Raw genomic sequence first — 14,247 nt, 5'->3', positions numbered from 1 at the left:
GATGTACATGTAATAATAGTAATATATATTTTTATATTTCGTTTTTTATTAATTTATATATGTTGGGGTGTCAGATGCGTATACGTGGTTTTGCCCCAATTTTCGTTGTTCTGGAAGTGATCAGTATAAGTGTAGGTTTGTAAATGAAGATTGACTAAACCCATTGCATTCTGACATAATATGGCATAGAAGGAAGAGGCTACTTAAGATGATTGGTTTCCTCTGTATGACACCTCCTGAAAAAATTTGTGAAACACACACTGGGGTGCCAATGATGATGTTGCATGAAATATGATGACTATAGGCATTTCAGTTATTATGATCAGATATTAGATAATAGGAAGAAAATTTAAAGAAAGTTTGAAGCAGTTTTGATATGGATTTTGGGGTGAATAAGTTTAAAAAATCCACATAAAAAAAGACCTAAGGAAAACATACCCATACTGTCAGGTATTGCCTTAGGGTACAGATATTTTTAGGGAGTACAGTAGAAAAAAGTACTTTACATTAAGTAGGGTTAGCTGGAAGTGGAAAGCCTCTTTAAAACAATATATATACCATGCTATGTCTTCTTTAGACACATGATACGAAGAGAGCGATCACTGGAGAAGGACATGATGGTCGGAAGAACGTAAGAAACAGGTGAATTGGAAGACCATCCCATCAAGATAACGTCTGAGAAGATCGTGGTGGACCTATCTGGGTCACTGGGTCCTGGTGGACCTATCTTTCACAAGATTCTACAGTTCGCACATCCATTAAGTTGGCTCAAAATCAAGCCAAATGTTGAAAAAGAAAAAAATATAAGGTTTTACATAGCAAATTGTCCATTGCGCAGAATAAAGTGATGCAATTTTCAGAAATGGACATCTGTCAAAGTTTAATTTCAATGGAAAATCTCCTGTATTGAAAAATAGGAGATTTTTTGGAATGCAGATGTGAAACTGTCATATGTTCAGTTTAGTTTCTTACCACAGGAGATCCGGCTACAGGATGATGTATCTATTTATAAAAAAAATGTAAATGTGACTTCCTAATGACTACTTTTGAGTCCTCATAGATAATGCATTATATGAGAAACTTGCTGATTTCAGCTCAAACCATTTCATTGAGCGCAAAGACCGAAGATTTGTGAATTAGTTTGAGGAAGTGGCACTTGACACTCATGAATGAAGTAAATTCTGCAAATTTGTTTCTAAGAAATCAAAGAATTGCAAATCCATTACCCAGAAACTTCAACATAGAAATATCTGCAAATAAACAATACTGCACAGCCAGATTTATTATAATTGATATACACTGGGGGCTAGCCTTGCTCACTGCAAAGTAATACGACTATCCAATAAAACGACCAATATAGAGGTTATTTATTACATTTAATTACGGTAGGTCTTCTAACCACCTGAAATTTCCCATTGCTCTCCTCCAATTTTCATGATGGATCTACATTTTGCTCTTTGTTTGCTAACATGGGTGGCGCACCTATGGGGATGTCCAATGGTTATAGTCTATTATGCAGTTCGGTTCTGGATAGACAGACATTTTTGCTTAATCTCAAAATAAATTTTTAAATTATAAGGTTGGACACAGGAGAAGTCGTCAAAAAGGTCTGAAGCCAGTGGAGAAGAGAAGAAATAGATTAACTACTTTCAGATTAGATGTCACCTCTTAATGATAAGTTATATAGCTTCTGCATTATCTTATTTGTTGCCATGGTATCTCTAAAGAGGTTCATTTGATACCAGAATAGATCTACGCAGAATATTGCATCACCCAGATAATGATCACATGACCTTTTGGTGCCGATGGACTGGCTTCTTCATAATTTTTAGTAGCTATCACATCACATAGTATAGCATGGCCAATCAGGAGGACTATCACAACCTGTTCAAAAAAAGCAAAAGCTACAAATCCAGTAGTCATTTTAGGGTGAGTCTGGATAGTGGGAGGATGGCCCAACATACAGCTTGGCCATAAATACAATGAGAGAAAGCCATAAGGCCCGGAAGAATTTATACAGTGTGTAATAGCACAGTAATGAAGAATGTTAGTGTGGGAGGAAAAGAAAATAGAGATTTGATGGATTGGAAGAGGAATAGAAGACAGATTAAGCCTGTGGAGCAAAGCTGCTGCTTCTTCTTCTATGTGGTTATAGTGCTGCTGCAAGTTAATCACATTTTATTTTTATTTCTTTAGAATAAAACAACCAACATTGATGAAAGAAAAAAAGCATATATATATTGTGGTGCAGTGACCGCTGTGTCCACTAGGGGGCGCTGTGTGGGTGTCCCAGGACTACCGTATAAACATTTCCATTGCCCTGATAGGTGTAGGATACTGAAAGATCATAATGACCAGCAGAGGTACTGCTGACTAGTACGTTCTGTTACAATGTGTCAGGGAAGCCTGTGTGTGGTTGTCTGCAATAGGACCTTGGGTGAGGTCATAGCCATGTGATCACCTGTGGGTGTGGTTATGGACCATATAAGGTACCTGAGGTCTGGTCACATGTGGGTGAATGCTGGGACCTGATTGGTCCAGTTTGGAAGGTCCCGTGAGGAGAAGGATCTCCTCACTAACAGCAGCCTGTGGAGCGGCTGTGTGTGTAATGGCGGCCAGTATCTGAGAGTCCCTGAGGAGTGAGTGGACTTCTGCGGCCTGGAGAAACAGCCATATGGGAACCCTGACGTGGGTGAGATAACCCTGGGGCTAAATAGCCTGTATAATGGACGCTCTCCTGTAATGCTATGTATATTGCTGCTGGAGGTTTATGAAGGATGAATAAACCTCATAGACTATGATTTGTTGGAAAATCCTGTGCCGGATGTGTTTTCGATCGCTGCAAGCGAGAACCCCTTACTTACATGACAGCGCTACCTCACAAATGGTGGAGAATTGCTAAGGGCAATATAGGAGCCTTGTTGCTGGGGGCAACGGAAAAGGACTGCCAAAAAAAAAAAAAAAGAAAAAAAAACTTTGTTGCTAAGGGCTGCGGTTCCAACAGCACATGTTGCAGTGCTGGCAACGCTGAGCCAGGAGGGCTGATGGTTGTGGAAGCCGTATACTGACAGCAGCTCAGTGAAAGAGACTGGTGATTGCTAGGGCGCCTCTGCGGATAAGAGGTACCCGAGGACATGTGTGGCCGACACAGGTAACGACAGGTGTTCGTTGTTGTACTGACCTGGGTCAGTGAGCAAGGTCCTGGAGGGTCAGTGTTGGGAGGTTCTGGGAGAGGAATCGGATCCCTGGAACACGTGATATGACCTTGGACCTGGTGAAGCCGGTGTGTTGGGAGACCCTGGGAGGAGGGTTGGCTCCCTGAATAGCACCCGGTGTGCCCTGTGTGTTGGACGGTCTCAGGCGGAGACGGTACGTCCTGGATAGCGCACAGACAGGATACGTGAGTTTTTTTTGGAGTTTTTTCGTGCATGTGTTTTTTCTTTTTTTCCTCTGCAAAACCTGAAGGTGCTTGCTGTGGCTCAGTGGGGTCACGAAGATCTCGCAGCACAGGGACCTGGTGTTTTTTCTTTTTTTTGGGATCTCCTCTTTCAGCATTGGTAGCAGACGCTGTCTGTCTACACCATCCTGCTGCAGCTTTATTGCATATGACTAAGCGGATACAGTAGTTGTGGCTTTAGACAACTATTAAGGGTGAGTACCCTGTATTATTTCTTTATACCCATTATACCTGCACTGGTAAGGCCCTATGGGCGCGCTTTTGTGGTTTCTTTTATCTTCGAGGGTGACAAGTGGCTTCTGGTTACCCGGCGGGGTTACGAAGGGGACAAGCGGCTTCCGGTGGATCGGCGGGTCCACGAAGATGGTGCAGCAGGAGCTGCAGTGACACCAGCAGCTGTGTGTGAACAGCCGCCGGTGGTGCCGGTGATCGGTGACAGCAGGAGCTGTGGTGGTGCCAACAAATACTTGTGTGGTATCGTAAGAGACACAAACTGTGTGGTGTGAACTGTGGTCTGAGAAGACCAGTATAACAGACATGGGGAGATACCGAAAGGGGGTGGAGTCCCAAAAGGGGGCGGTGACCCAAATCGGGGTAGTAGCACAAAAGGGGGTGGAGTCCCAAATTGGCACGGTAACCCAAAAAGGGGTGAAGTCCCGGGAGGGGGCGGCAACCCAAAGTGGGGTGGTGGTCCAGAAAAGGGCCAAGTTTGAAGAAATGACAGCACTAGATGACTCAGTGGGTATGTCTGGAGTACCGCAGTGTGTGTGTATGACTTGGTCAGAATGTGGGATATCCTTTCCGGATAGTGATGATGGGCCGCAGGTGTGTACCGTGATGCTGCATCGGGAAGGAGTCCCTGGTAGGCTGGACTCAAAGAGTCAGGTGACTCTCACAGGAACTCCGCTCGTTTTAGATCTGACCGAGGAAAACGTCAGAGTTCGCTGCCTCCACGGGGTCATCGTGAATTATAAGGTGGACAGAGTCCTAATTGAGATGACAAAGGGGGAGTGCCAAGGTGGTAGTATGCCACCAAACTTAGTGCATACCTTTGAGAGGCGCCGGGACTTTGTCATGTTTAAAGATGTGGGGCAGGAGGATAGAGACGTTTTTACTGTAGGGCTAGCAGACACTGAGACGCTGACGCCTCCTAACGTGGACAGGCCAGACATAAGGGCGACCGGAGAAAGAATTGCGTCAGACGAATTTACTGACCTGACGTCACCTGAAGCGTTCCACAGTGTGAATCAGAATGGTGTGGTAAACAAAAAGAGCGGAGCTGACACATGGATAGAGAGTGTCTTGGGGGTTCACCGTACGGTGTGGTGTGACTGTGAAGTGTTATTGCCAGTAGCCACCACTAGGACAGAATCTAATGCTGTGCTGACTGAAACTCATGACAGGACTGGTGGTAACCTGATCGAGAGGATAACGGGAATAGAAACACAGTCAGAGGGTAACCGGGGGGTTCATTCGACTGATAGGACTGACTCAGTGGTACCCTTTGACGATATAGTTAAAGAATTAGTGGTGCGACATGTGCTGGCCAAAAGAGAACAAGATCAGGAGATACAACTAATAAAAGAGACAGTGGAAGAACATGTCAAACAAGAGAGAATCTTGAGACAATTGGCCGATCACAAGGTGGAGGGGCTCGAGAAAGAAGTCTTGGAGCTCAGAGGTCACCTGTCCACCTGGCAAAGTGTGAACAAGAGCCTTAAGGAAGAGATTGAGGAACTCAGAGGAGTAGTAGAAGGTTTTCTGCGGGAGAAGAGCTTGGACGGAGATGTGCAGCAGCTGGGTCCGAGTGATAACAAGACGGAACTGCCGGTACCTATCTTGGCAAAGGCTCGCGAAGAGATAAAATCTCCTGAAGTTGGTGAGCAAAGAGCCGAAGAAGACAGTCACCTGGTCGGGTCAACTGTAGTGAGGGAAGTGTCCATGGTAAAGCCAGAGTCTTCTGTCCAGGAAGAGAGCAAGACCACGACCTTCAAATCTGTGATCGAGGTACCCGAAAACATGCAAGAAGCCTGTGCGGAGGAAGGGGTACATGAGGCTTTCAAAGAGGCGGTCAAAGCGTGTGAGGTGCACTGGGCACCTGAGACTCGGCAGTTGGTGATAGTATCAGCCAGGGAAGATACATCAAACCGAGTAGCTGTACTGAAAGAGATGTATTTGCAGTGTCTACGTGTCAAACAATTGGTTAGGCAGAGTAATATGAAGGCTGCTCGACGCCTAGAGATAGCAAGAGAGGCTATGGATCGGTTGGGTTTGAGGAAAGATGTGGTTCCGGTACCCAAAACTCTGATTGGGAGAATCATTGGAAGGTCCGGGAAGGTAATGCAAGACCTTGTGAATATCTCCGGTGTGGTGAGGGTGAGGATCCCTCCTGATGATGACCAGGTATCCAGGGAAGTGGATAGGATTTCCATCATGGTGGTTGGCTCCGTAGAAAGCCTGAGAGAATTTCGGATGCTCGTGGAGTATCGAGTGGAGTACCTGCAAGAAATTGAGCAGTTGAGGCTGGACCGTCGGCGAATTAATAAAGAAATACAGAATACCAGGTGGCGGCCGCCTCCAACCCAAGATGTAAGGACCCGAACGGTTCCTCCAAGAAGTGACAGGGCAGATGGCAGAAGAGTGTCAGCAAGGGGTAGTTCGACTGGCAGGATGACGTTGAAAGACCATAGTTCCTGTGAGACGCTGACTAAGTCAGACTCAGACCAGACAGCAGGCTCTACTAAGACTTATGACCGCACCAACCGAAAGAGACGGTCAGTGAGAGAAAGATCAGGTGACGAAGCGTACTGCAGACAGGTGGAGACTAGAGAGTGTCTGATGATGCAGACAAACCGTGACTGGGGGGTCAAAGTCAATGACCGGTATTATGACCGCTGGGAGTGGGGGAGGCCTAACGTAGAGATGAGGCCGTATGACAAATGGAGATGGTTCTCTCGACCTGGTGGGCAAGGTGTAGTGAGTGCCCAGTCTCGAGAGCCGGGGGTTATGCTGTGTGTTCAACCCCACAGGTTTGAACATAGGGGGGAGGTATGTGGTGCAGTGACCGCTGTGTCCACTAGGGTCGCTGTGTGGGTGTCCCAGGACTACCGTATAAACATTTCCATTGCCCTGATAGGTGTAGGATACTGAAAGATCATAATGACCAGCAGAGGTACTGCTGACTAGTACGTTCTGTTACAATGTGTCAGGGAAGCCTGTGTGTGGTTGTCTGCAATAGGACCTTGGGTGAGGTCATAGCCATGTGATCACCTGTGGGTGTGGTTATGGACCATATAAGGTACCTGAGGTCTGGTCACATGTGGGTTAATGCTGGGACCTGATTGGTCCAGTTTGGAAGGTCCCGTGAGGAGAAGGATCTCCTCACTAACAGCAGCCTGTGGAGCGGCTGTGTGTGTAATGGCGGCCAGTATCTGAGAGTCCCTGAGGAGTGAGTGGACTTCTGCGGCCTGGAGAAACAGCCATATGGAAACCCTGACGTGGGTGAGATAACCCTGGGGCTAAATAGCCTGTATAATGGACGCTCTCCTGTAATGCTGTGTATATTGCTGCTGGAGGTTTATGAAGGATGAATAAACCTCATAGACTATGATTTGTTGGAAAATCCTGTGCCGGAAGTGTGTTTTCGATCGCTGCAAGCGAGAACCCCTTACTTACATGACAGCGCTACCTCACAAAATATATATATATATATATACTAGATGGAGGCCCGATGCTACCGCATTGGGAAGGCGGTAATGTCACGATGTGGGCAGGCTTTGAAGCATTGAGAATCTCTCCCCTCCATGTGCTCACCCACCTATCCACTGTCTCTTTATCCATGTACTGACTTCTCCCATCTGTGCTCTCTTCTTTGACCTGTCTACCCCATGTGCTATCCCCCTTGTCTGCTGTTTCTCTCCTTCCTGGGCCGTGTGCTCGCCTCTTGTGCTGTCCCGTTTGAGCTGTCTCCCCCCTGTGCTCTGTCTCTCTCACCCCTGTGTCTGACCGCGTACAGAACATACCACAGCTCCTGGGCAGGGGAGGAAGCAAAAGACAATACTGACATTGTTTAAAAACAGTCAGTGAAACATTTTACCTCACAAAATGAATCCATTGTAATCCCCTGCTGTAATGTCAGTATTGCCTTTTGCTTCCTCCCCTGCCCAGGAGATGTTGTATGCTCCATACACGGTCAGACAATTTTTAAAATGAACTTTCGTTCTTGGGAAAACCCTTTTAATATGATCGGCTTCCTCTGCCTGTAGACACGTCGCGCATCTGCTGCCAGGAGCAGCCAAATGATTCACTCCGCCTGCACGGAATTCTCGCAGGAGCAGTGCGACGGTGTTCTGCTGGTGGTACCGTGCAAGAGTCTGCGTGAGTGTGTGAATGTGAATGTGTGTGAGTGTGTGTGAGAGTGTGAGTGTGTGAGTCTGAGTGAGTGAGTGTGAGAGTGAGTGTGAGAGTGTGAATGAGAGAGTGTGAGTCTGAGTGTGTGAGTGTGTGTGAATGTGAATGAGTGCGTGTGAGGCTGTAATGCTGGAGGCTGTAATCTCCTGCAGCACGTTAGTGCAGCATATTAGTGCTGGCAGTTGCCCCAGCTGGTCCAGCACATTGTGCAGGTTTCCCCGCACTGTGGTGTCAGCTCTCCGGCACACTGATAATCGCAGTCACACACATATTAGAGCCCGCCATCTCTCAGCCCCGTGCACACACATGCAGCACCCACCTTGAAGGCGACAGGCAGCGTCTTGTTGCAGCGCCAGTGAGAGGGCAGCACTGAGCACAGGAAGTTGGGGCTATCAGTCCGGACCAGTATACATGGCTCATCGTCCTCCCCCCCATCCTCCTCGTCGTCCTCCTCACCCTCTCCTGGCACGGTCTTCTTCCTATGTTCAGCGGTCATGTGGTACCACTCATTAAAATAATGAATATGCGCTCCACGCCTATGGGAATGGAGACGCATGCATATTCATTACTTTAATGAGTGGTACAACATGACAACTGAACACAGGAAGAAGCTGCTTCACTGGGACAGCAGAGATGCAGGGAGGACATGCAGCGACCCCGCCAGGAGAGGGTGAGTATGATGTGACAGCCACCAACTCCTGCTGCTCCCCCACCCGCTCCTCTGCTGACTTTCTGGGACAATGACTCATGTATAAGGCGAGGGGGCGTTTTCAGCACAAAAAAATGTGTTGATAATCTTGGCTTATATTCAAGTATATACGGTAGTTTAGAAAAGTGACACTTGAAGCTTATTAATGAAGACAGTTCTGCAAATTCACTTCTAAGAATTCTAAGAATTCTTCATTCATAATTCTCCAGAAATATCAGCATAGAAATATCTGCAAAGCAAACTTTGTTACAAGTCTAGTATTATTCCATTTGACATACCGGGTACTAGCCTTGTTCACTGCGAAGAGATTTTGCTTTTGATGCACATTCACTGTAAGCATATACAAGTTGTGGTTTAATGAACACAATACAATGGCAATGCATATGTAGAGAAGATAAAAATCAAGCATTACTTGTAACTGGAGGATGATACTGACTTCATCCAATTTTTCTCACCATCTAAATTTTCCACTTTGTTTGATAACATTGAGACGCTCTGTGCAAGATATTGCCATTAAATACAAATAAGACCACCTGGAATTGGCCAAGGTCACTATAGCATGTGTGCCTCTATGGTATTGCCACCTTTAGTTCCATAGAAATGATTGTCCAACTAAGCGTAGGTGTACACGACTGTTTTCTCTCCATCCAAGAAAAATGGTTCGATTACAATAGGATTATTCTGATCATACTCTACTCAGTTGCTTTCATGGTGCTGGGGAGAAAAACAAAATGTCTCCTCCTTCTCAATTCTGTCAGTCTGTGACTATTGGATCACACTTTGATATCATCTAATTGCGGTCCAATGTTTTTCACGAATCCATTGACTAGCATTGAAGATTTTGATCCGACATTCAGATCAAAGTTGGACGTGTCTCCAATCTCTTCCTTGGACCACTTGGTCTGAGAATAAAATCGGACATGTACACAACCCCATAGAATATCATATCTGTGAAAGCCATGGATAACATTCGCCTGATATAATTGGTCATGTGCACGAGTCCTACTGGTTATCATGATGACGTTCGCTGGTTGTGGTGGAGGGTATTCTGAAATCTTTGCTAAGGGCGCCATGACATAATAGATATGCCACTTGTGAAGAAGGGTTGATTTTCTAACTGTTCTCATTTGAGTAGATCTGAAAAAGAGAGGGAAGCTATTACATTGAAATTGAAATCCATTCTGCAGGCAGCATTTCATAGATCTGAAGAAGCCGAGCAGAAATATAATATAATCTTGTGGCAAAATATTCAGTATTACTTGTAATTTATCGATCTAAAATTTGACTCTTTATGACATTAGGAATCCAGTAGGTGACTAATAACTATTTTACATGACAGGGACTCGTAATTAAATGCCAAAAGTCACAATATTTTTGCTCAACTTCTGAGTTGTGCACCAATGTCATGACTTATTAGGGTGTTTATGCCACATTTCTGACATTAACACCTTAAGGAATCACCCACCTAAGTAACTTAAGTTAGAATGGGCAGATTGGTAGAGCAATAAATGACAAAGTTATGCTAATTCTATTTCTTTTTATGCTCAATCTTGCAGCAACATACTCCTGGGTAACAGAGGGAGCCTCCTGCATCTGTCAAACCACTTAGATGTCACAGTTGCTATTGCATCTAAGGGGGATTAAGTGGGTGGGATCAGAGTTACATTTGAATCTATGAGTTACAGCAGGAGCCTGACTATCAGTCTTTCCTGGGCTCCCACAATGTTGTTATGCCTGTATGATCCCCATGATGTAATTATATGTTTTGTTGGCTTAATGGAAACCAATCCCGGTTTGTCATACATGTAAGGCTGGTTTCATATTTGCGTGTTTTTGTGCTGTGTTTTAGCGCAAAAAACGCATGCGTTTTTTCCCCTATACTTTAACATGGGTGCGCATACATATGCGCATGTACGCGTTTGTATGTGCATGCGTTTTTTTGCAATGTGCGCTCAGGCGCCTAAAATGCATCCTGTTGCATTTTTTGTGCGTCCGACTTGCCCCAAAAATACGCATGCGCACGCAATGCGGTTTATTTTACAGCAAAACACCCATTAAAGTCTATGGGTGCGCATTGTAATGCGCACGTATGCGCAAAAAAAGCATGCGTTTTTTAAAAAAACACACCAAAACCCGCAAAAAAACGCATACGAACGCATGATGCGCTTTTTTCATGCATTTGTGTGCGCAAAAAATGCGCAGCAAAAAAAACGCAAGTGTGAAAGTAGCCTAATATTTAGGTGATTTAGGCAATTTATGATTTGGAATTGTTTTTTTGTACAGTGTATTTTTCATCCTACCATAATACCAAGTTTTTTTTAATTACAAACTCATATTTTTTTTTACTGATAACTTACATTTAACGACAATTATTAATTGGCAAAGAAGTGACAAGTTATGTTAACCATATTGACCAATAAAACACCAGTAGACTATGTACAAGAGAACCAAATTTCCCTTGAAGTTCCATGCAAATACAAATAAATTATGTATTTAAATAGCATGACCCTGATACTGGCTGCGTTATACAGCTATGGTAGTTTTACTCGGAAATGCTCTGACTTTTCAGAAAAAAAACATACTTTGAAAAGTTGGCCATGGACTACTTTTCTCGGATTATTAGTCCAAGGCAGGTTCCTGGCAACTTCTTCCATTTCCGCTAATGTAGACTGACAGGTCTATATGTGTCTACATGAAGAGACCTGTCAGTCTAGGAGAGCGGGGATGGGAGAAGCCAGTGGTGAATACCTTGGACTAGTCATCTGATACATAAAGTCTGTAGTCCACAGCCAGCTTTTCAAAGTACGTTTTTTCTAAAAAGTTGGAGCAATTCAGAAAACTTACACGGTTCCAATAATATAACAAGTGCAAACTATGGCAGCATGAATCTCCTGTCAGGTTCCCTTTAAAGAAAAGAATCTAAAATGCATTCCTACTGAGAAGTCATTTCTAAAAAAGCCCATTGCATTACAAAAAAAATGATGAAATTTGGGAATTACTTCTGTATTCTTAGCGCCAAAAGTTATTTAAGTTATTGAAATAGCACTTCCTGTGATCATGTTTTACTGTTTAGCAGTGATTTCAGAAAAATAAAAGTCTGTTGATTGCATAGACAAAATTAAAAGTGGTTTCCACATAAGAAAATGACGGTATATCACTAAGATTTCATGTCACTCGCTAATTGATGGGGATTGACCACTGGAACCTTTTGCAGTTGGTAGAATGATAGAAAGAATAGTAGCAGAGCAATATAGATGAAATATAAAGGAGACAGACAGTGTTCTAGTAATTGCTTTTGGGTTCCTGGATTTGGACCCCTAGTGATCTGAAGGTGATTGTGTCATGGTTTGAACAGGGTTCTTGCCCTGCACTCACAGGGTTAAGTGTTCGTGGCCTCTTTCTGGATCTGGGAGGGGTATTTATATTCACTCTTTACCAGGGTTCTCTGTCAGCTATACTGTTGTTCTGGTGTGTCTGACCCCTGGTGTGCGTGTATTCTGCATTGCTTGTTTGCTTCCCGTGTATGATCCGGTCTGTTCCCTCACTCTGTACTCCATCTCTCGTTTTGGTACTTTTGTCTTTTCTGGTTCTGACCTCCTGGCTTGGCTATCGTTACTCCGTTACAGTTTGTCCCTATTGTACCGTCTATTGCCCGTTCTGGTTTTCTGATCTATTGCTACGTCCTGACTATCCATTCTGTCTAACTCTTTGGTACTGTATTGCTATCTCATGCTTTAACCCGGCTTGATCTGGTATCTGTCTCTGTCTATGCCCCTTGGTAACATTGCCCTGTAGTTACCTTTCTAGGAGTTTCCCTGCAGCTCCTAGCTCTGTGGAGCTGAGGCCACGCCCCCAGCAGTCACATGCTTCAGGTCCTGTGAGCTTGGAGCATGCATCGTTACCACTGAGACCCCGCTCCGCAGGTATCTTTGTGCACAGTCTTTGTACTCAGGACATGCGCACTGGCTCAGTGAGCAAGTGCAGTGCGGTGTTCCTGACATATTGCTTTTCTTAGTTGTATGCCATTACTTGCTAAGATGGGAACACCCCTTTAAAAATCATCTCTAATCAATAACTAATGCATGAAAAAGAGAACAAAATGCGGACGGCACCGCTGTTACCGTGGTAGAATCAAGTGGTGTGCCATGTTCGGAACGCTGATTGCTGGAAGCTTCGGGTGCTGGTCCTGGGAAACCACAGTGATGAATAAATCCAGTATAAAACAAAAAGGACCGCACTCAACGGGCTGGAGAGGAAAAGTTGCTGTTTTATTGGCACATGTAATACATGTTGGCCGGGGAGTGATAACAGGAGTGGAAATGGAGCTGAGAATGGCCTTTTCACGCTGAATCAGCGCTTCAACGGGTCAACCCGTTGTTAGCTCCATTTCCACTCCTGTTATCACTCCCTCGGCCAACATGTATTACATGACATGTGCCAATAAAACAGCGACTTTTCCTCACCAGCCTGTTGAGTGCGATCAATAACTAAGCCATATTCCAGACATAACAACCAGACATAGCAGATAGGTGTGTCTCAGAGAGGAAGATTGGGCTTTGGACTCACTATATGCTGTCAAAACCTTTGACTCCATACAGTGGTTGTTCCTTTTTGAGTCTTGTTTAAGTTTGACACCAGACCATAAGAACATTTAATGGATATCTATGAAATATTAGTTTTATTGCTTAGGGGCACTCATTAGAAAAGCTCAATTTCACATCCAATAATTGCAATAGAAGAAGAACCTTTAACAATATGGGTAAGGTCAGATCATCATGTATAAAGAGGTGGTACATGAATCTGGTGAGGATCGTCTTGCACTGTATGTGGATTATTTCATGATTTTTATTTCTAAACCTGGCATTTCTATCCCAAGAGCAATAGAAATATTAGACACCATTGGTTTATGCCCAGTTCTTTTAATTAATTGGCCTAAAGTCCTTTCTTCTATATGTGTTTGCACATAAGTTTAGTCCACTCAACTCCATGGTATTAAAGTCTCTCAATTTAAAAAGTAATTAACTAATTACTGTACTTGTAACACTTCTGACGATAGCACTTAATGTCTCACCTCTCCTTCACATTTTTAAGTAAAAGTTTTAAGTATATCCATTTATGTACTACCCAATTTATGGAATTTTACTGACAACTACTGCTTAGAACTAAATTCATCACACGATAAAATTACCATATTCCAGACTCCATAATCACAAGAAAAATTGTATACACAGAGTCACTGTATAATATAATAAGGGGGAACCTTGTGTATAATCCTAAGAGTGGACATGATATATAATTTATCAGGGGAGGGAAATTAATTTTCCCGAGGGTCCACATAAGAGACTGTGACTGTAGTTGAGGGCTGAATCAATAGGCTGAAATTGATTCTGCTTAATATTAATATTAAATTAATTACAATTATAACTACTTTATATTGAGACTATCACTTAATATTGAGCATAATTAATTATACTGACATCCCCTTATATACCTTAAGAGCCCGCACACAGCCCCTCTTTATACAGTGAGAGCTCTCACAGCCCCTACAAACAGAATAAGCCCCACATAAGCCCTTACATAAAATATGAGCCCACGCACAGCCACTAAATTAAGAATGGGTCCCCACAGAGCCTATTGATATACAATTTGAGCCATCATATAGCCTTCTACT

Source organism: Dendrobates tinctorius, unplaced genomic scaffold (genome assembly GCF_039654945.1).
Source record: "Dendrobates tinctorius isolate UK_male_01 unplaced genomic scaffold, ASM3965494v1 ptg000049l, whole genome shotgun sequence".
NCBI classification, from domain to species: Eukaryota; Metazoa; Chordata; class Amphibia; order Anura; family Dendrobatidae; genus Dendrobates; species Dendrobates tinctorius.
This window is presented reverse-complemented; position numbering follows the sequence as displayed.